The 24,065-nt window shown below is 39.2% G+C and overlaps 1 pseudogene; it reads right to left on the bottom strand.

Moving 5' to 3' along the window:
• Positions 1-1,515: 1,515 nt before the first annotated feature.
• On the bottom strand, positions 1,516-23,124 carry LOC149218356 (transcription factor TGA2.1 pseudogene; annotated as a pseudogene).
• Positions 23,125-24,065: the final 941 nt, after the last annotated feature.

Genomic DNA, 24,065 nt, shown 5'->3' with positions numbered 1-24,065 from the left:
ACAATAAACAACTTGCTAAAAAGAAAAACCAACATGACAAACATGACAACACAACAACCATATCGCTTATTGGAGCTTTATAACATAACTCATTGTGGTATTTACAATAACATCCATACATAAATATATACATATATCAAAGCACCTTTTCCTCAACCAGAAAACAATGAAGGATACATAGAACACATATAATCAACCATCTCCCATGTAGTTTCATCAGGCCCAAAGTTCTTCCACTGCACTTTAACTTTCTTGATTGCTCGGTTTCGGAGCATGAGATGTTTCCATTGGAAACTGCATTGAGTTTTCAGCTAGAATTCTCCTTTTGGATCCACTTGTAATAAAAACCAGTCAATTACATAATTAACATCCTTTACATATCTTTTAAGCAATGAAACATCGAAAACATAATGTACTTTCACTGTCGAAGCTAATGCAAGTTTGTAGGCCAGTGGTCTAGTCCTCTCAAGGATCTAGAAAGGCCTGCAATACTGAGGTGCCAACTTGGCACATGATCTAATCCTTAAGGAGCTCTTCTTGGGATTGATGTGTGTAGGTTTTAACCTTGTACATAAATTACCTGCAAACAAATTCTTAAAAATGGAAAATTGTTGGACACCTAATCCTTTATGGGTTAGTGTGGAATGTGAACAGCCACCGGAGTCCAAGATACCTTGGAATATGGAATCCAATGGTCACTCCTATGTATTATAATATGTATCGTTGTGAATAAGATATGAAATTCATTGATTTATCATTCATATTCTGCCTCCACCATATATGTGCTTAACATGGTATTAGAGCTACCAGAGAATTCTGGCCCTGATATAATTTGAGACACTTGTTTTGTGGACTCCCTAAACGTGGGTTCTACTACCCCTTGAAGGAACTGTTACAACCTTTTTGTGTAGTGGTGTCACTGGTATATTCCTGGCTATAACATTCAGTTTTTCATCCACAGTAGGCTAGTGTTGTAGTTTAAGGCACAAGAAAATTGCATGATTAAGGGTTGTGCGAGACGGAATGTTACTTATTTTGCTGCGACTGGACTACTCTTTCACATTCAGCTACTCGTCCTGCATATCAACTTGATATTTGAAGATGTGATGGCATAGGATACATTTGTATTGATCCAGTCTGAATGGGCATAGAAAAAGCCAACGTGCAACTAGTATAATAGATTTATGCTTGATTTGATACAAATAAATTCAAAACTCGAGGGATCTATTATCACGTTTACTATTCAATATAATGCATGGTTCCCATATTTAGATATACATCAGCCTTTCATGGGATTGTATTCAATTCACATTTATGAGTAGCAGAGATCCTGACACCTAGATAACTAATCATCCTATGTCATAACATTTGTGGCTTCTGGCTTCTAGAAAAATAATCTCCTACTTGATAAGATTTTTGGGTGTTGCAAGGAGCTAATAATTTCATAATTATATATGTAAACAAATTTAAGGGAAAAGTGAAATTCCCAATGTCTAATGCTAATGTTGTCGAAGATCATAACATGGAGAAATAATTCACAGATGAAGTTGTCATTTTCGTTGCAGCGAAATAGCTTCCATCGAGTAGGTGTTGCTCTCGTGGGCAAGCACACCATAGGGAGATCAATTCTCGAAGTTGATTAAATTATTCCCTAGTGGAGAGAAATCATCTAGCAGCTTGGCAAATGGTGAGTATTCGGTGAAGTTGGTGCAGTGTCTATTGCCATAAATTGTCTGCCTGGCACACAAATCCCTTTAGGTTGGCAAGTTTTCCCAGGGCGATGGCCATTTATTCCATGTAATTCCCAGCGTTTGAAGGTGAGGTCAAAGATCTAGATATTATGGTTTCTAACAGAGATTGTTGGAGAGTCTCCATTCCTTGTAGAAGAGCCTCTTCAACTTCTTGTGAAGACTATTGTAAGTTACAAATGCCCACAAACTATGGCTCTGTCAAGGGCTCTAGCTGAGGAACCAAGATCTTCAGAAGTTCCTAGGGACAAAATCCTCCCATCCACATGAAATACCACTCTGCGAGTGTTTTCCACATCCTTGAAACCAGGTGGAACACATCTGTCTTGGCTGCAATGCTCTTCAACTGGAATATTTCATCATAGTGGCACAGGCAGTTTTCTAGCAACAAATGTAGACCATTGTCTAGTATGTGGGCCTGCAATGCTACTCTCAGCTCACACAATAAGCCATGATGTTCCTTTAGCCACCATGAATATTCCATGTCGAAAATAACAACACCTGGACTCAAACCTGGGTGACCTTGATCAGCAACGAATCTTCCCCATTGAAGATCTTTCTCAAGATGACTGAGCTTCATGAGGCTAGAATCTAATGTCTTGGATGTCTTGGGCAAGATGCCTTAATGTCCTAGCATCGAGTGTCTTGGATGCGACCTCATGTTCAGAGCTAGATGTTGGGGCTCTGTGATATCAAATTGTTGTTTTTTCCCTCATATCCAGGTTAGCTTGTCTCATGCTTCACATCATTGTTAATGTTATTACCTGAACTGCAGGATGTTGGATATCCATGATTATGGTTGGAGTAAAATGGGTTATGCCTATCATCCCTTTATATAATGGAAAATGGTGTGATATTGTAACTTAAGGACTCAAAGCATTGATGACCCACAAGAGAGATAATGGCATCAAAACCCTCAGTTTCCTTGTTTTGATGGGTTGATTATATATATATGGATTCTCTACTTCTGAGTTGCTTCTATAGAAAAGTTAATCCTAATTTTGCTCCAAAGCCTACCATCAAGGCTTCATATTGTGTGTAGAAGATGATAGTGCATAATTGGTAGAGAAGAATTTGGTATATAGTGATACAATTGAAGATCACAATCTTTATTTGCCACCTGTTAAGAAAAAATGGCTAAGATTGAAATAATATTAGAGCTATTGAAAACTCTAATCATGTCCATTGTTGACAACACAGTCAAAATCAGCAAAGCCTCTCTTTTCGACATTCAAACCTGTCTGCAAAATGCACATGAAAAGATAGAGTTTCTGTAGCTTGAATCACATCTGCAGGAGGAAGAATTACAACAATGGAGTCATCATTCTGAACTTGTTTCTATTCAAAACATTGAAACAATCTCCCATAAGCAACAAGTTGATTCAGATCCAATGGCCAATAAATCAGCAAAATTGCATGCAGAAGCAGAAATTCAGACTACACTTCCCAAGAAATCATCAGACATTGGGAAAAGCTTGTCCACAACAAGCACATAACAGGTCTTGGATATGATAAGGAGGTGTCCTTTCACATTCCATACTACTCCAAGCCATTCCGATTTCAAGGTGCTGGATTTCTTTAGGACAGTTCATCTTCACCTGCTTCTCCTCCTCTACAAAAACAAATTGTTAAATGACAACATTGTGACCGAGTTGGCCATATGAAGTATCAATGTTTTGATATTCATCCATGTGAGCACTGTCAGAATACCATTCATTCTTCAAACAAATGCTTCAAGAACAAACTGCCTGAAAGAACAAAGATTCACCTTGGATGGATCGCTTCTTGGAAATGGGCCTCAACAACCAAGAAGATATTTCAGTGATATGTTAGAACTTGTTCTAGAGTATTGAGCAATGTTGTGGTTGATTTTTTTCCATCTTCTCACCTTGTATCGTAGAGGGGGGAAGGTGATGGTCATATACAAGTTTCAAAGCCACATCAAGTGAGCCTGAGCCATAACTTGCCATACCAGATTTAGAGTTGTAGCCAGAGAAAAAGATGCCCCTGAGCATGCCTTCAGTTGGTGATGCCTCTTCAAAGAATTGGGGACACTTCCTCTAGCAGAAGACTTCAACTTCTTGTCAGTTTTGGAAGAGTTCCAGGAATTGCATTAAGCATTCCAGAGTTGGTGGTCATCCTTAAACCATCACATGTTGAGATCTCCCTTTTCAAGTTGAGGTTCTCCCTTTTATGTGGGGTGAGACCTCCCTTTCAAGGTTGAAGGCTTTCCTCTTCAAAACATGAGGATCACTTCCTCTAGCAGAAGACCTCATCTTCTTGCCATATTTGGAAGAGTTCTGGGAACTGCACTAAGCATTCCAGTGTTGGTGGTCATCCTTAAGCCACCCCCCTTATACCAACATTTTAGTGAGCACATTCAGCCTAGTGCTACCATACATTTTTTTGCACATCTTTTATTACAACTCTCTTCTTGGAGTCATACATACTGCTTCATATTAAGGGGGGGGGGAATGTTGGACACCTAATCTTCTATGGGTTGGTGTGGAATTTGTACATCCACTAGAGTCCAAGAGACCTTGGAATATGGAATCAAACAGTCACTCCAATGTACTATAAATGTATATCATGTCAATAATATATGAAACTCAATGTTTATCATTCATATTCTACCTCCGCCATGTATGTATTTAACAAAAATAAACAATGGTGAGAATATAAAACATAAAACAAATATACACAAAGATTTTCCCCTGGATCCCAAAACCGGGACTTATAGATTGATTTTTCATTATATTCCTTTCAATGTTACAATACACACACACACACACACACACACACACACACATATATATGCTGAAGCATCCATAAACCCCAATTAATTAACCTTGGATTAGAACATAATCGTAGTTCCCTTGACTAGATCTACAAAATACCATGGGAAGAAAACCATCATGCCCAAAACCATGTGTGAAATCCATGCACAAAACCATAGGTAGGTTTGCCCAACTAATATAGGGTCCAAAAATGTTTTCCCGAGGTGCTGCCCCAAACCTTGTGCAGGAGGGCTACTGCCCTCCTAAAAACCCCCAATAGGGGGGGAACCGCCCCCTTGTGAATCCCCTACTATGCCCGATGTCATCAATGGGAGTCTGGATGCCCCCCTCTAACCCCCCGAATTTTCACCTGGGGCTAGTCATTGAAAGATTCTAACACACACCCAACAATGCACAAGTACACATGCTCCCCAACCTAAAACTCCTTAAACACCCCATGTTGATCTGCATAACTCTTGTATCTATCTTGTGTTGCCTTTAGATTCTTCTTGATAACCTACATTTCATGTTCCATCTCTACCAACACATCTGGTCCAATCAATACCCTGTTAACTGGATTGCTCCAATTGATAGGAGTATTACAACTCTGCCAGTAAATTGCCTCAAATAGAATCATCTTTAGTGACTTCTAATACCCAATATTGTAAGAAAACTTAACTAATGGAAGATACTCCTCCCACCTCCTTTGCTGGAGCATAACCTACATTCTCAACATGTCCTCCAAAATCTTGTTGACCCTCATTTTTTGTGTTGGCATTATGACACAGGTTTGGCTCGATGACATAAGTGTTGTCCTTGATGGAAACTCACTCAAAGTGCAGATCACAAGTTCAGGCTCTCAAAATAGTAGAAAATAAGATACCTGCAACTTCCTGTTCACAAAAGTCGTAGACATACGTAGGTGCGCCGAACAAAAGCTGCGGATTATGTACGCAGGTTCTCTGACCAAAAAGTGTGGATGTAAAGTACATGCACTTTCATGCAGAGAAAAGCACGCACGTGGGAAATCTTATGGTTGGTCCATGGTATTTAGTCCGAAATTTTTTATCCTATGGTTTTGGTCCGTGGTTTTGCATCTAAAGTATTGAACCTAGGTTTTGGGTCCCTAGTATTGGATGTCTATGGTTTTGGACCATGGTTTGAATAAGGCCTAGACTATAAAAAGGAAAGGAGATCATTTGGTTGGGCAACTAATGTGTTGAATATCTTGAGAGGAGAAAGATCTGAAATACCGGTGATCGGTTGGTGAGTTATAGCTGGACCTGAATCAAGGAGAAACCTGAGCATTACAAGACGGATCTATTGATGGGTCGAGATCTCTTTTGCGCATGATCAGATCTATAAATCTGATAATCTGGGGTATAATTGAATTCTGATAAATTTCTATACTCGCAGGCCCAACACACCACAGGTGTTGATACCCGCAGGTTTGACACAGAGGAGGTGCGGATACCCGCAGTTCCGGCAGAGCACAGGCGAGGATACCCGCAGGTTCGACACAGAGGAGGTGCGGATACCCGCAGCTTCGGTAGAGCGCAGGTGTGGATACCACAGGTTCGACAGAGAGGAGGTGCGGATACCCACAGGGTAAAGAAGGGAATACTGCGGATGTACGCAAGTTTCTATTGGTGAAGTTGCGGACTTTTTCCTTGAAATATGTTTTAGCTGCTTTTGTCTATCTCTGCAGTGTTCAAGGTTCTGACTTGGTGTCTGGTTACTAGTACTGTGTTCTGAGATGTTATTGATTTAGTATTTGTACAAGGAAGTTGGTTGATTGCAGATCTATTTGATGTTTGATTGATATTCATGGATCCAGTTTGATAATTTATGAAACGTCGTCCCGGGAAGAGAAGAGAAGTCTTCTGTAGGTCAGCACCTACGTACTAGTACCTCAACTAGTACAAGAGCAAAGGGTGTTGTAGCTCCCTTCCAAAAGAGTCTGGAGAACGAGAGAAGGTTGTAGCCTTCTGCAGGTTGAAGCCTGCGTGCTGGTATAAGACTGCACCAGTACAGAATCATTGTAAAAAGATATTTCTAATTGAAAGAAGATAGAGACATATTGCAGCAGGTGGTTCTCACCCACATTGGGTTTCCACCTTATATCTTGTGTTCTTTTGTGTGACTGTCTGGTCTACTTTTCTATTCCTGCTTACTGTTATATGATTCTGACACACAGATTAATGATCAACATCTGAAGAATAAATTAAATTATAAGTCTGGGAGGTATACACAAGTTTCATTAGTCAGATCTGCAAATCTTTGTATAAATTGAAAAGAATTTGATAATACTGATTCACCCCCCCCTCTCAGTATTATTTCCAACAATTGGTACCAGAGCAAGTCCTTCAGGAAAAGCTTGATCGCTTGAAGGAAGATCTGTCATCATGAGCAACTACGAAAAGGAAGCATATGTCAGGCCACTGATTTTTGATGGGAGCAACTTTGTCTATTGGAAGGTAAGAATCACTACCTATCTTCAATCTCTTGGTACAAAAGTTTGGGATATTGTGGAAACATGATACACATTTCCATCAGCAACTCCTACAGATGCAGCTGGTAAGAAGCAGTATGAAACAAATGCAAAAGCTGTCAATACTCTATTAGGAAGTCTATCTCAATCAGAATTCATCAAGGTTATGCAGCTCAAAAGCGCAAAAGAAATATGGGACAAGATCGTTCTGAGCTATGAAGGAGATGAACAGGTAAAACGAGCAAAATTACAAACTCTTAGAATTCAATATGAAAGTCTCAGAATGCATAATGATGAAAGTGTGGCTAGCTATTCCCTATGTATAGATGAGATTGTAAATTGTATGAAAAACTTGGGTGAAGAAATAAAAGAAGTTGTTTTGGTTGAAAAGGTTCTAAGATCTTTGTCTCCTAAGTTTGATTCAAAAGTTTCTGCCATAGAAGAAAAGCAGAATCTACAGAGCCTTACCATGTCACAGCTGCACGAAATTCTAACTGCTTACGAAATGAGAAAAGGAGGACCATCAGACAAGAGAGAAGCTACATTCAAGGCTTCTGGAAAAGGAGATTACTATGAGTTAGGACTTATATCAGAAGAAGAGGAAGAATCAAATTTTGTCAAGAACCTTCAATGGGGAATTGGAAGATTCAGAGGTAAGCTGCCTTTCAAATGCTTTGCTTGTGGAAGAGTTGGTCATTATGCTGCAAAATTTCCTCATAAAGATAAACTAGACAAAGGTAAGGAACCTGTTAGATGGAACATAAAACAAAATGTAAATAAGAAGAGTTATTACACGCATGAAGACAGTGATGGATTGTCAAATAGTGATGGGGATGAACAAGGTAATGATGATAGACTTTTGATGGCTTTTGAAGATGATGATTTCTTGGATGTTATAAATGAAGAAGGTCTTTATGAAGAAATTTCTAAACTTAAAGTTTGTTTAGAGGAAAAGAATATGATTATAGATACTCTAACATTCCAACTTGCTGAAAAGGATAAACACAATGAAGAGTTAGAATGTGAAATTGTGGGACTCAGAAAAGAAATTGAGAAAGAAAAAGCCCTTAATCTCATATTTGCTAAAGGATCTGAAACTCTAGATGAGATTATCAAAGTGCAACGTTCTCCTCTAATCAAGACTGGTCTTAGATATTCCGAAGAAGCATCTCAAGCTCAAAAGCAAGCGCAGAAGCCATCCACCTCCAAAATTTATCTTGATGCAGCAAGGAGAAGTGAACAAGTTGATAATCGACAACAAAAGCATAATGCATATGACCAGGTAAATCAGGGACAATTTGCTTCAAGAATGATAAAATATTATCAAGTAAATCGGGGGCAATCTACGTCAAGGATGAACATAAGCCTCAACTAACCACAGGTAAATCATTCTCAATTTGGATCAAGAATGGATGGAAACAACAATCATATGGTTGGTAGATTTGATAATTGCAGGAATTTCTTCAATGGCTAATGTTTATCTTGTCATAAATTTGGTCATAAAGCTGCTCAATGTGTTGCCTACAAGACCATCATGACTAGGGAAGCTCAAAAACAAAGGAGTATGACAAGAATCATGAAAAGAACCTATAATAATTTCTTTGCTCTTGAAAATGAAATAGAATGTTCTATCTGTAACAACTTCGGTCATGAAGATTCTGAATGTAGAAGCAGGTTTCGGCAAACAACTCAGAAGGAGCAAGCCTCATTAAGTTCCAAAACATGGAAAAGGAAAGAAACTCAACCAGAAAGATGTGGGATAGCCTTATATGCGGAAGGACAGGAAAACCAATGGTACATCGACAGTGGATGCTCAAAACATATGACAGGTAATAAAGAAAAACTTCAGTCATATAGTGCCTTAGAAAAGGAAAAGAAGGTCTCATTTGGAAATGACACCCCTGCATTCATAAAAGGTAAAGGCTCTATTCATTTGAAAGAAAAGGTCAAGGCTGGTAATGTTATGTATGTTGATGGCTTAAAGCATAATCTATTGAGTGTCAATCAGATGTGTGATCAAGGAACTGAGGTAATATTTCAATCAAATGGATGTATTGTTCGTGAGCTTGATACGGGAAAGACAGTGATCAGAGGCATAAGAACTCCAAATAACCTATATGTACTCAAGGGAGAACAACAACAATTCTATTTAATCAAGAATGATAAACACTGGCTATGGCTCAGAAGACTGGGGCATCTTAGCTTCTCTCAGATAAGGAAAGCATGAAAATATCAGGCAGTTCGTGAACTTCCTGACATCAGAATTCCAGACAATACAATATGCAAGTCATGTCAATTTGGTAAGCAAACCAGAACTAATTTCCTGAGAAGGAAGGATCAGCTAGCAGGACACTTGAACTTGTTCACACCGATATATGTGGTTCAACTAGGAAGAGGTCACCTCGAGGAGAAGAGTATTTCATATTGTTCATTGACGACTTTTCAAGGATGTGTTGGATAGGACTCATGAAGTATAAAGATGAAGATTTCGAAAATTTCAAGTCATTCAAAGCCTTGGTTGAAAACGAATCAGATCATAGAATCAAATGCCTTAGATCTGATCGAGGAGGGGAATTTACCTCAGATGAATTTTTCGATTTTTGTGAAGTACATGGAATAAGAAGGGAATTTTCTGCTGCAAGGACTCCTCGGCAAAATGGATTAGTGGAAAGGATGAACAGAACAATTAAACAAATGGCTCTTGTTATGCTTGATGAGTCTGGAACTCCCACAACTTTCTGGGGTGAAGCCGCATTTGCTGCTGTTACTATTCTCAACAAGACAAACGTCCGGGTAAACAGCACTCAAACTCCTCATGAACTTTGGTATGGTAAGACTCCCACGGTAAAATACTTCAAACTTTTTGGAAGCAAATGCTACATTAAAAGGACTGATGAAAATCTTGGCAAGTTTGAACCTAGAGCAGATGAAGGCATTTTACTTGGCTACTCTACCCATAACAAAGCTTACAAACGTTACAATAAAAGACTTGGTAAAATTATTGAAAGTATTGATGTAGTGGTTGATGAAGAAGGAAACACTCCTAGGCAGCTAAAATCTGAAGATCTCGAAGAGGGCGAAGACTATCCGTCAACATCAAATCAAATTCATGACGAAGAAGAAACCCATGAGGCACCAGAAGAATAGATAAGGATAGAAGAAAAGACTCCATCTAGATACATTCAGAAGAATCATCCAGAATCTCAAATTTTGGGGCAGAAAGAGGCAAGTGTACAAACAAGAAGAACCATTTTAGAAGCTTCAAGCTATCTTGCATTGCATTGCTCTCCTCCACTGAACCGCAGAATGTAAGAGAGTCTTGCAAAGATGAATGCTGGGTCAAGGCCATGGAAGAAGAACTCGAGCAGATTGAAAAGAATAACACCTAGGACTTGGTTCCTAGACCAAAAGATAAGAATGTCATAGGGACAAAATGGATTTTCAAAAATAAGCTGAATGAAAATGGAGAGGTGGTTAGAAACAAGGTAAGACTTGTTTGTAAAGGATATGCGCAACAATAAGGAATAGACTTTGAAGAAACTTTTGCTCCACTTGCCAGACTTTAGGCCATAAGAATGTTCCTTGCTCTCTCTAGCTTTCAAAAGTTCAAGGTATTTCAGATGGACGTAAAATCTGCCTTTCTGAATGGAGACTTAAATGAAGAAGTATATATTGAACAACCAGATGGGTTTATTCTTGGAAATGATCCAAAACTTGTTTGCAGACTCAAAAAGGCTCTCTATGGCCTTAAATAGGCTCCAAGGGTGAGGGATTATCGGTTGGATAAGTACCTCCATCAACAAGGTTTTATAAAAGGATCAATTTATAGCAATCTATATATAAAAATTGACAATGATAAGTTGCTAATACTGGTTGTGTATGTTGATGATATCATCTTTGGTAGCAACGAAGAAGACATGAGTCAAAATTTTTCCTTGGTAATGCAAAAAGAGTTTGAAATGTCCATGCTTGGTGGGCTCACATATTTTCTTGGTTTACATGTCCAACAAAAAAAAGATGGCATTTTTCTATCACAGACTAAATATCTCAAGCAAATCTTGAAGAAATATGGGATGGAGGATTCAAAACTAGTATGTACCCCTATGGTGACAGGATGCAGCCTCAGCGCAAATGATGAATCGACAGCTGTACATCAACCAACCTATAGATCCATGATAGGTAGTCTGCTCTATCTAATAGGTACCCGACCAGACATTATGCATGCAGTGGGAATAGTTGGAAGGTTTCAGGCAAATCCAAAGGAAACTCATCTACAGGCAGTTAAGAGAATCTTCAAGTATCTTCAAGGAACTCAAAACTATGGTTTATGGTATCCTAGAGGTATAGATCTCACACTTCATGCATACACTGATGCGGATTGGGCAGGAAGCGTAGATGACAGGAAAAGCACTGGTGGTGGTGCATTCTTCATGGGTCCTAGATTAGTATCTTGGTTCAACAAGAAACAAAGCTCTATTGCATTATCTACAGCTGAGGTAGAATATGTAGCTGCTGCATCTTGCTGCACATAACTCCTTTGGATGATGCAAACATTGCAAGATCTTCAAATCACTTGTACTCCACCTATCTCCATCTTCTGTGACAATACAAGTGCAATCAGTATTTGAAAGAATCCTGTCATGCATTCAAAGACTAAGCACATATTGATCAAGTATCACTTTCTCTGAGAACAAGTGCTTGAACAAAAGGTCAAATTGGAGTATGTTCCCTCTAAGGAACAAGTTGCTGATATTCTCACCAAATCACTGCCCAAGGAGACCTTTGAATACCTCAGACAAAAGCTGGGGGTAGTTGATGCATCATCCTGCTGTTGAATCTTGTCTGTTTCAGAGATTGTTGGATGTACATGAGTTTCATATGGGGTATATGCATACATACGCTGGTTTATGTGGGTGCAGTCGACTTAAAGAAAAGCAAGGATGAGAAGAGTCTGATATGGGTCTGTCAGAGACCATCTGGCATAGGTTCAGGGGGAGCATATATTCTTCTAATAATGCATTTTTGGCATTATTAGGAGAAGCAAGTGCAGAAGGAGAACATGGATACTAATTTGAATAATGATTGACATATGTTGCTGATATTTTGTCTCTATATTTCTTTTGTCAAGGTCATGTAACGGCCTATCTTGGTTGCCCCACTATGCCTGGGATGGATAATGTAATATACTTATTCTATCATGTATCCCCACTTGGTTGGGAGTTGTATGTATGAGTCTTTGGTGATAGGAAGGTCAGTTATGATGTATAAATTCATATTTCTTTTGTATAACATCTTCTTGTAGATCTTGCCTATATGTCAGGGGGAGCTTGGACAGCACAACAGAGCAGAGATTTCAGTGTGTACTCAGGGGGAGCATAACCCTTTGCCCTTGATGTCAAAGGGGGAGAAAAGACTTTGAGTGACTTTGGGTTGCCATCAAGTCCAAAGGGGGAGATTGTTGGCATTATGACACAGGTTTGGCTCGATGACATAAGTGTTTTCCTTGATGGCAACTCACTCAAAGTGCAGATCACAAGTTCAGGCTCTCAAAATAGTAGAAAAATAAGATACCCACAGGTTCCTGTTCATAAAAGCCGCGGACATATGCAGGTGCGCCAAACAAAAGCTGCGGACATGTACGCAGGTTCTCCGACCAAAAAGTGCGGACGTAAAGTACACACACTTTCATGCAGAGAAAAGCACGCACGTGGGAAATCTTATGGTTGGTCCATGGTATTTAGCCCGACATTTTTGATCCTATGGTTTTGGTTCGTGGTTTTGCATCTAAAGTATTGAACCTAGGTTTTGGGTCCCTAGTATTGGATCTCTATGGTTTTGGACCATGGTTTGAGTAAGGCCTAGACTATAAAAAGGAAAGGAGATCATTTGGCTAGGCAACTAATGTGTTGAATATCTTGAGAGGAGCAAGATCTGAAATACTGGTGATCGGTTGGTCAATTATAGCTGGACCTAAATCAAGGAGAAACCTGAGCATTACAAGATGGATCTACTGATGGGTCGAGATCTCTTTGGTGCATGATCAAATCTGTAAATCTGGTAATCTGGGTATAATTGAAGTCTGATAAATTTCTATACCCGTAGGCTCAACACACCACAGGTGCGGATACTCGAAAGTTCGACACAGAGGAGGTGCGGATACCTGTAGTTCCGGTAGAGCGCAGGTGCAGATACCCGCAGGTTCGACACAGAGGAGGTGCGATACCCGCAGCTCTGGCAGAGCACAGGTGCGGATACCGCAGGTTCGACACAGAGGAGGTGCGGATACCCGCAGGGTAAAGAAGGGAATACTGCAGACGTACACAGGTTTCTATTGGTGAAGTTGGGGACTTTTTCCTTGAAATATGTTTTAGCTACTTTTGTCTATCTCTGCAGTGTTCAGGGTTATGACTTGGTGTCTGGTTACTGGTACTGTGTTCTGAGAAGTTATTGATTCAGTATTTGTACAATGAAGTTGGTTGATTGCAGATCTATTTGATGTTTGATTGATATTCATGGATCCAGTTTGAAAATTTATGAAACGTGGTCCTGGGAAGAGAAGAGAAGTCTTTTGTAGGTCAGCACCTATGTATTAGTACCTCAGCTAGTACAAGAGCAAAGGGGGTTGTAGCTCCCTTCCAGAAGAGTCTGGAGAACGAGAGAAGGTTGTAGCCTTTTGCAGGTTGAAGCTTGCGTGTTGGTATAAGACTGCACCAGTACATAATCATTGTAAAAAGAAGTTTCTAATTGAAAGAAGACAAAGACATATTGCAGCAGGTGGTTTTCACCCACATTGGGTTTCCACCTTATATCTTGTGTTCTTTTGTGTGACTGTCTGGTCTACTTTTTTGTTCCTGCTTACTGTTATATGATTCTGACACACAGATTAATGATCAAATCTTTGTATAAATTGAAAAGAATTTGATAATACTGATTCACCCCCCCGCCCCCTCTCAGTATTATTTCCAATAGTTTGTCCATCTGTTTGAGTTTTACTGAAGGCCAACTCTGTACCCAAACCTGCAAATAACTCCTTCCAAAACTTGGAACTGAAATTAGCATCTTTGTTGGATACAATTTTCCTAGGAACATCATGCAACCTCACTATCTCCCTAATGAATATCTGTGTTACCTCACTAGCTGAATATGTATACTTAACCATTATGAAGTGAGATAACTTAGTCAACCTTTCAACCACAACCATGATGGAATCATTCTATCTAGATGTCCTTGATAAACCTGTAATGAAATCCATAGAAATGACCTCCCATTTCCACTCTAGAATCAGAATCAGTTGTAATAACCCACCTAAATTCTTACACTCTACCTTTACTTGTTGACAATCCAAACATCTAGCCACAAACTCTGCCACTTCCTTCTTCAATTTCAGCCAATAGTAGAACTTCTTCACCACTCTTAATGTTTTTTGATAGATTGGGTGACCTGAATATGTCATAACATGAAATTCCCTCAATTTAAGCTTCTTGAGCTCACCGTTGTCTAACACATAAATCATGTCCCTAAATATAACCAAACCATGTCTCATGAGATGATAAACCACATCCTGTTCACTTGTACCTTGCTATTGTAACATGTGCTTAAGCTCCCCATACATGTCATCTTGTTTTCATGCCTATAAGATTCGATCATGTAGATCTGTACCATATGAACTCATAACTGCTATGTGATTTACCTACACTCTTCTACTAAGAGCATTTGCAACCCTATTCTCTTTACCCTTAATCTACCTGATCTCGAATTCAAACTCATTGAATGTGGCAAACCAAACCATCTAGCTTGTCTGAAATTCAGATTAGGTTGGTCAAACAAGTACCTCAACCCACTATGCTCACTCATCATAATGAAACTCCTGCCAAGAAGATAGTGCCTCCACATATTCAATGCATGAATGATTGCTGCCAACTCAAGATCATGTGTCACATAGTGCTACTCGTGCTCATTTAGTTTCCTTGAATTGCATCATACCACTTGTCCCTCTTGCATTAGGAATTCACCAAGTCTTCTCTTGCAAAAATATTTACATACCATAAACTCTTTGCACATATTTACAATCTTGAGAATTGGAGCATTTATTAACAACTTCTTCAACTACTTGAAACTTGCTGTACATTTCTCTGTCCATTAAAATTTCTTTCCCTTTCGGTGCAAATATGTGATACGATATGCAATCTGTGATAAGTTCTTGATGAGCCTCTTGTAGTAACCTGCTAAACCCATGAATGATCTGACCTCATCCACATTCCTAGGGGTTTACCATTCCATGATAGCTATGATCGTTTTCGGATCCTCTACTATTCCTTTCTTGGAAACAACATGTCCCAAGTAATGTACCTTTTTCTGAAAGAAACTACATTTACAAAGCTTGGCATACAACTGATGTTCTCTTAGAAATATCAATATCACTGCTAAGTGTTTGACATGATCTTCCTCATTCTTAGAATATATCAATATATAATCAATGAATACAATCACAAACTTTTCCAAATAAGGACACAACACACTATTCATCAAACACATGAAATTAGCTGGAGCATTATTCAAATGAGAAGGAACCACAACAAACTCATAATGCCCATACCTAATCTGAAAAGTAGTCTTATAGACATCCCATTATTTGATGCATACCCAATGATAACCTAATCTCACATCAATCTTCGAGAACACTGCCGATCCAGGTGGATGTTGGTGGCCACTTGTCTATCCCACTTGGACCCCCACAACTATCTCTTTCAGTTTTTCAGTTTCCTTAATTGTAGCACAATTTACTATTTTTAGCATTTTTTGGGTCCTAAACTTCTGGAGCCGTTTTGAATCCCTAAATGACATTTTTTTGGGAATCTACTGCCAGTGATTTTCTAAAAAAATCATCTTTTCTATCGTATTCCTTGGAGAGATATTTCCAACGGGGTATCATGCACGTCAAACAGAGATAATATGACCAAGTCATGACCCCGGGAAGTTGGTTGTCCAACTAACCCCAATGGGGCCCATAAGCTCTTTGTGTTACATCTCCTTGGGTTAGGGTTTTGGTTGTTTAGGGTTTTCTATTATTGTTCAATAATAAAAAGGCCCTTGAGCCTTAGTTCAGAGGCATGTAGCCACCACATCTCTTCTTAGAGATAAGCTACCATCGCTCAGCTAGTCCCGTTTCCATATTGTTTGTAAGCATATTTCATTATTTGATATTAATCAAAGGAATTGTTATTTCTACTTCATCTATGTATTTATGGTTATATCTGTAATTTGTTGCATTCCTGTTTAAATTTAGATTAGTGGTATCAGAGTGGTCTTCTCTTTCTATATTCTTCTTTGCATGTCCCCATCAAGGTAGGATATAAAAAGTTAGAGATTGAATTGATCAAACCTTTGCAAAATCTACCTTGCAAATCTCAACGGCCTCCCATGGTGGATGAAAAGAAAGATGAGGGGGTAGGGGATCCTATCAAAATCTTGCTCAAAGAATCCCTCGAGCAACAAAGGAATGTGATGATGGACAAATTTGCCCAGATCCTTCAGCGACTACCCAAGGGCGACACGTCTAATACATACTTTGGAAACGCAACACCCTTTAAGGTACAAGTTAACTTTGAAATTCCCATATTCGAGGGTCAGATAGATGCAGATGTTGTAGATAAATGGTTAAATCCTGCTAGAAGGGTATTTTTCTGTTCATGATTTTTCCAGCTGAGAAAAGATTACTTTCGCTCTTCTCAAAGTAGCCACCCACATCAAGGACTGGTGGGAAACCTATTACGAGCAGAAGGATGAAAGTATGAAATCACTATTTTCAGTCGCTCCCACTTGGAATTCATTTGAGGATTCCATCAAGGAGCAATACTACCATGTCGGGAGCTACGAGGAAAAATGCATAAAGTGGACCACGCTGTGACAAGGAAGGGACCAAGATGTGTCAGAGCTTACCAATGTTTTCAATACCCTGCACACGAATTTGGGCATCAAGGATTATGAGAAACATTTAGTACTCAAGTATTGCAATTTCCTACAAAGGTACATCCAAGATGAGATGGAGCACCTGGACATATCCTCGCTTAGAACGACGTACCAATACGCTTTCAAGATCAAGCAGAAGTTTAAACAGAAGAAGCGAGACTTTGGATCCGCGAATCCGAAGCAAGGGAAAGGCTTCCCCAAATCACAGAACCAAGGACAAATCCAAGACGGCATGACCCAAGACAACCCATCGAAGCCACAAGAAAATAACAACACCACGAAGTCAAAGAAAGACACAGGAAAGTGATGTGAGTTCCTTAAGAGCCCCAATCACAACACAAGTGAGTGTCAGACCAAGTAGTCGCTGGTGGCCGAGTTGAAGACTTCAAAATCAAATGCATGTTCCAACCCTGAGTCAAAACTTGACAAGAGGAATGAAAATGGGAAGAGGATCATTGATGTGGAACCTAGCACCATTGTTTCCACCTTTAAGATCCAAGAGAATGAACCCGAAGATCCAGAGGAGGGGGAGCATATTTTCCACTCACAAATGTGGGTGAAGGGTTCGCCACTACAATTCATTGTTGACAATGGGAGCCAAAAGAACCTCATTTAGCAAAGGTCATGAAGTGGCTGGGACTACCATCCATACCACACTTGCAACTGTACAACATCAAGTGGCTTAACCAAGGATGAGATCTCCGAGTCCACCAACAGTGCCGCCTTCCCTAGAGCATCAAGCCCTTCACAGATGAGGCATCGTGTGATGTTGCACGTCTTAATATTTGTGATGTATTATTAGGCCAACCATACTTGTGGAAGCGACATGTTGTGTATGATTCAAGGCCTCACACTATTATTATTTCTTTGTGTAATAAATTATACAGGATACCAGAGGTAACCCCACCTACTGCCACTTGTTTGATCTCTGCTAAGAAAGGCAGTAAGATCATCTCCTAGACTAGGAAATTTATTTTCTTTCTGGTTCACTCTCAAAGTAAGGGGAATATCATAGCCACATCCATGGCCACCAGGAAGGGTTCCTCCACGCAGCAGAAGAAGGTGGATACAATCATGAAAGGATACAGGGACATCTTCTCCTCATCGACAAGGGTACCGTTACACTGTCAAGTCAAGCATTCGTTTGATTTGACTCTCGGAGAACCTCTATCCAACAAGCTGATATATCACTGCTCCCTTGTGAAAAATGACAAGTACAAGAAGAAACATTATCAGCATTGGGTGCCACACAAGTTTCAGGTGGGCAACAAAGTTTGGTTGCATTTGCAGAAAGAACGCCTTACAAGAGCCCATCAGAAGCTCAGACCACTCTGATATGGTCCTTACACCATTACCAAGGCGATGGGAAACAATGCTTTAGAGCACAACATCCCCCCAATTCTTGGCTTGCATCGAGTGTTCAATGTGGACCACCCTTGACAATGCTTCACACCATTATTGGACACATAAGAGATTGCAGAACAACACACCAGGGACCAAGTTTAACAAAAGTTTCCCCATCTCATGGAGGAACTCAACGCAACGGGTACCATTACTTCCTAATGGGGGAGGAATGATCCAGGTGGATGTTGGTGGCCACCCGCCTATCCCATTTGGACCCCCACAACTATCTCTTTCAGTTTTTTAGTTTCCTCAATTGTAGCACAATTTACTATTTTTAGCAGTTTTTCGGGTCCTAACTCCCAGAGCCATTTTGAGTCCCTAAACGACATTTTTTTGGCAATCTACCACCAGTGATTTTCTAAAAAAACATCTTTTCCATCGTATTCCTCGAAGAAATCTTTCCAATGGGGTATCATGCACGTCAAAAAGAGATAATATGACCAAGTCACGACCTTGGGAAGTTGGTTATCCAAATAACCCCAACAGGGCCCATAAACTCTTGGTGTTACATCTCCTCGGGTTAGGGTTTTGGTTGTTTAGGGTTTAATCTTATTATTCAATAATAAAAATTCCATTGAGCCTCATCGTAACACAGTTCAGAGGCATGTAGCCACCACATCTCTTCTCATAGATAAGCTACCATCGCCGAGCTAGTTCCATTTCCATACTGTTTGTAAGCATATTTCATTATTTTATATTAAAGTATTATTTCTGCTTCATCTTTGTATTTATGGTTATATCTGAAATTTGTTGTGTTCTTTTTTAAATTCGAATCAACTACTACTCCCTTAAACTAATCAAACAAATCATCAATCCTCAACAACATATAAATGTTCTTAATCGTTACCCTGTTCAACTTCCTATAATCAATACACAACCTAAGAGTACCATCCTTATTCTTCACAAAAAACACTGGTGCACCCCAAGGAAACACACTTTGCCTAATGTATCCTTCGTCAAGCATTTCCTTCAATTGAAACTTCAGTTCCACTAGCTCTGGCATGCTCATCTTGTAAAGTTCCTTTGATGTTGGTGTTGCCCCTAATACCAACTCAATAGAAAATTCAACTTCCTTCTGAAGTGACAACTCTGAAATATTTTCTTGGAATACATCCTGAAACTGGTGTAAGACCGAATATCTCTTCAAGACTTCTACATCCTCAACATCCTTACCTTTATCACTGGAAATAAGGACTACAAACAACACACACCCTTTCCTGCGACTGCACTTTTCTTGCATAACTATAACCATTCTAAATGATGTAGCCTTCTTCTTATCCTATAAGATTCTTTGTTCTCCATTGTCATCCAAGCACTCAATATCCCTTTCATAACAATCCGCCTTAGTCCCGTGAAGATACAAATAATCCATTTCGAGAAGCATATTGTATGAACCCACTAGAAGCACATTAAGATGCGCTGATGTAGGCATACCATTCAACTCAAATGCACAAGCTCTTACCTAATTATGAACTCTATCCTTAGTACTTGTAGACAACTGCACTAGCCTATAACCTATAATCTGTAACTATACTTGTAACATGTTAAACCTACAAATCTACAAACCTACAAGCCTGTAACCCTTTAAAGAACCTGCAAACAACCAAACCTCCAAACTAGAGGTCTTGTTCTCTTCAGTGTCAATTTACCTTTAGCATTGTCATTCCCTTTCCGAACTTGCTCATAACAGTTCTTCAATTTTCCAATGACTTCTTCCAGAAATCTAGGCTCACAGAGCTCCTTGGCTTTATTGTCGTAGTAGCTCTCTGACAAGTACTTCTTCCTGAAAATTCTCTTGAATTCATGCCAACTCAAATCCTTTGTTTTGATGTCTCTGACATGTTTCACATCTTCCCACCAAATTTCCACTTTCCTTTTGAGACTTAAAATAGCTATCCTGCCCTTCATGTTCTTTGTGTAATAATGCAACTCAAAGAATTTCTTCATCCCAAGAAACCATGACTTTGCATCTTCAGGTTTCTTCAACTCTCCATCAAATGCAAGTGGCTTAGAATTCTTGAACTTGCCTAGAAAATATCCCCTGTCACTCTTTATGTAAGGATGATAATGATGATTACCATGATACCTATCTAAACTAGAACTAGAATAAAACCCATTTCCACTGCCTCTCCTATCAGGTGTATCCAAGAACATGCCATCTATGACCATGTCATCCCTATCTGATCTATGCACACCATGAGACCTACTACCATATGCTCCATTAGTCATGTCCTCCTATCCATAACTGATCCGTAGTTGTCTGTGTCTCTGCAAGTTTGAAAAACTCTAAAGGATAACTACATTGACCTCTACATGTTTCTCATGCGCCTTGGAAAGACTCTCTTGTGACTAAATTATTCTATCATTGTCTGCCTTACAACTTCTGATTTCTACCTTCAAACTTCTCAATGTGTTTTCTATGTGCAGAGAGTACTCATCTCTTGGTTACTCATCTAATCTATAAGTGAAGAGGTTTTCCATTACACCAAAACCCGCAGGTGTTGGTAAATGTTCCAAACCAGTAACTAGGATCCCCAGAGTGGAAATTACGGATTCCATAAAGGTGCGGTGATTCTTCCAACAATAAGGGGAGTCTTGTGAACTATAATCCACCATTTTTTTATTCATCTTTTATCTTCTTCTTGCTCTAACCATACCATGTTAGATAACCAAATATAAACATAACCAACAAACCTCAATGAAGTTTAGGGGAGGCTATATTGTATGCAAAATCAGTCCAAATTGGCATGATACATGTATAATCATAACCACATCAATATACCGGCATCATGCATGACAATACCAACTGCATACCATGACCTCATGCATGAAAACCATAACCATGACAATGCATGCCTAACAACCATATAGAAAAATAACATGGATGTATGAAACACACATTTCACCCATCCAGTCCAACAATTGAACCATGCTATGATACCAATCTGTAACCACCCCTCCCATATGTACCCACTTTCACTGCCCTATCAAGGTAAACATGAGCTGAGGGCTACTATGATGTGACTCAACCAACTAGATCACCTTAAGGAAATGGATTCGACAAAATGAAACCTTACTGACTTTCATCAGGAGCTACTATTGGGTGCAACCCAACTTAGCCTAATTTTTGGCAAAGACTTTGCATCTTGTGGAGCGGAGTGCATAGTGGAGTGTCCAGCAGAGTGCAAAGTGGACCGTGCAGTGAAGTAGTTGGAATATACCGCGTGTTATAAGGGTGTCAGAGTGGGTTGAAGCCCCTCATTTTTGTAAAAGCATGTGATAATGTAAAGGATCAATGGTTTTGTCTACTTGTTTTAGGTAATCCATGGTATTGTAATTATGTACCCTTGATGTAATAGCATATATAGGGTCTAATAATAAGAATAAAGGGAGATCGAATTGATGTAGATCTGTTTTATGGTTGAACTTTTGTGATCTATTGTTTTTGGAAGGAAGGTGAGGTTCTGCAACTGAGTGCGTAGAGGCCTAAGTCTGTAGCTGAGTGCGCAGATGACCTGTAGCTTAGCGTCTAGGTCAAGAACTATTTGTTGTATAAAGAATCATATATTAGAAACAGTTCTTGTGGACGTAGCCCCACATTGGGGTGAACCATGGTAATTTGCTGTCTTCATGTGTATATTTGCTTACTATTTGTTGTAGCGTAGAAATTTATTACAGTTGCACTTTATTTCAGTACAGTGATGATTTAGGGCTTGATATGGTATATTTAAGTGATTAAATGAACACGGCGAAGTGATTTATGAACGTTAAGAATAAAAGATAATATAAAACACCACATTAATTCATCCTTCAAGGTTGAAGAAACCTAGTATTTCATTCTCCCATAGTCACTTCGGTTGAGACTGTGATCTGCTTGCAGGTCATTGCTGAAAAGGATAGTGATTGAGGCTTTTGTTGGTGCACAATATAGATTGAAACTAGGTTATCCCAAATCATAACCAACAAATGGTTCTTTTGCTGGGACCATGATATGTTTGAGGGATATGTGGATGTGGCATCCTTCAAACAAGGAAATTCAAGATTGGCTAGAAATAAAGAGCGAGAATTTGCAGATCAAGAGAACAGAAACCCTCGTATGACGTCTAAAGCTTGGTTACAAAAGTATATTTTCACATATCAATACGAAATTTTATTTGCATCATTTCATGTCGAACTATACGAGTGGATATCCAGGTTGACTGAAATAAATAACTATTCTAAAAGTGGAGAACCTTTGGTGTGGACTCCTAAACTAATACAATGACTCAAGAGTACTGACGATTGGATTTCAAGGGTTGTTGATTTCTAGATTGAAAACATCTTGGGAGGATTTATTACTGATTTTGCAGTAGACTCGACTGTGTCCTACAATGAAGCGAAGTGATGATTCTTTAGAGGACTGCGAGGTAAGTATTTAAAGTCTTTGAAACTTTGGATTAAGATGCTTCTGTGTGAAAAGGGAGTTTTACTGATGTAGTTAGATTGTTATTTTACTTATGTTCGGAATAAAAGAGAATAAATATGAGGTAGAGATCACAGTAACGCAAAGTGGAAAGAGATATAGAATTGATACCAGAAATAGATCTTATGGAAAAACACCCAAAGACCTTTGTAGAGACTAAGTATAGTCCTCTTTTTAGTGAGTCTGAAAGAGAAAGAGAAGATAGCCACCCTGATAAACCCTAGGCAACTTCGCAGTATTCACCTTCTCAGCCTGAGAATTTGCAGAAGTCATAATCTAGTAATAGACAGGGTGTTTTTAGCTCTCCCCCTCCCCCTCTCCCTTCTCCCCCTTCTCCCCATCCCCCTCCCCTTATTCATCCCCCTTCCCCTCTAAGAAGAAATATGGATGATGATATTAAGCTGCCTGTTTTCAAAGGAACTAGATCGGAAGATCCATAAAAGTTTTGGTTATGTGACACTGTATGGACCGCGAAGCAGATCAATGATGAAAATATAAATAAATTGTAGCTCATTACGAAATTCTGAGATAGACCATTGAAATGGTATATGAAGTATTCAAGTAATCAGATCAGAACATTTGCAGATATTAAAGTCGTGTTGATCATAGCATTTAAGAAGCCAAAGTCTGAGTCGCAGTGTATCACTGAGTTGAAAGAAAATAAACATAAACCTATTGAGCCTATTTGGGAAGTTGATCAGAGATTTAAGGTATTGTTGGATCAAGTCAGATTCGACATAGCTCAGCAACAAGATCAAGAATTGTTTATAGATGCGTTGTTACTACATATAAGATTACCATTGACGCAAAAAAAGATAACAAGTCAAGCTGAAGCTCTAGAGATTGCGATGAAGTTGGAAGCTTCACCTATAAGAGATACTCATGCAGGTATGAAGCAAATTTAGAGTCAGTTGGCAAACCTAACCCTGCAGATACAAGATATCAAGAAAAGCAAAGAAGTCAGAGAAGACGTATGGTGTACGAAGTGTATATCGGAGGGCCATTCTAAATACCATTGTCCTATATTTAGGAATTACATGGCTAGTGGGGCACAAAATCCCTTAAATGAAAGATCCAGCCTATGGTGCGATATATGTAAGACCAAAGGCCAACATCTCTCATAATATTATTACATGTTACAAAAATATATGCAAACTCCAACGAACCTATATAGCAAATTCTATAAATCAGTAGGGCATGATGAGAATAATTGT

This window comes from Pinus tabuliformis, chromosome Q (genome assembly GCF_031772625.1).
Source record: "Pinus tabuliformis cultivar Carrire ecotype Pingquan chromosome Q, CPIR1, whole genome shotgun sequence".
Classification (NCBI taxonomy): domain Eukaryota; kingdom Viridiplantae; phylum Streptophyta; class Pinopsida; order Pinales; family Pinaceae; genus Pinus; species Pinus tabuliformis.
Note: the sequence above shows the minus strand (reverse complement) of the source record. Positions and strands in the feature narration are given on the sequence as shown.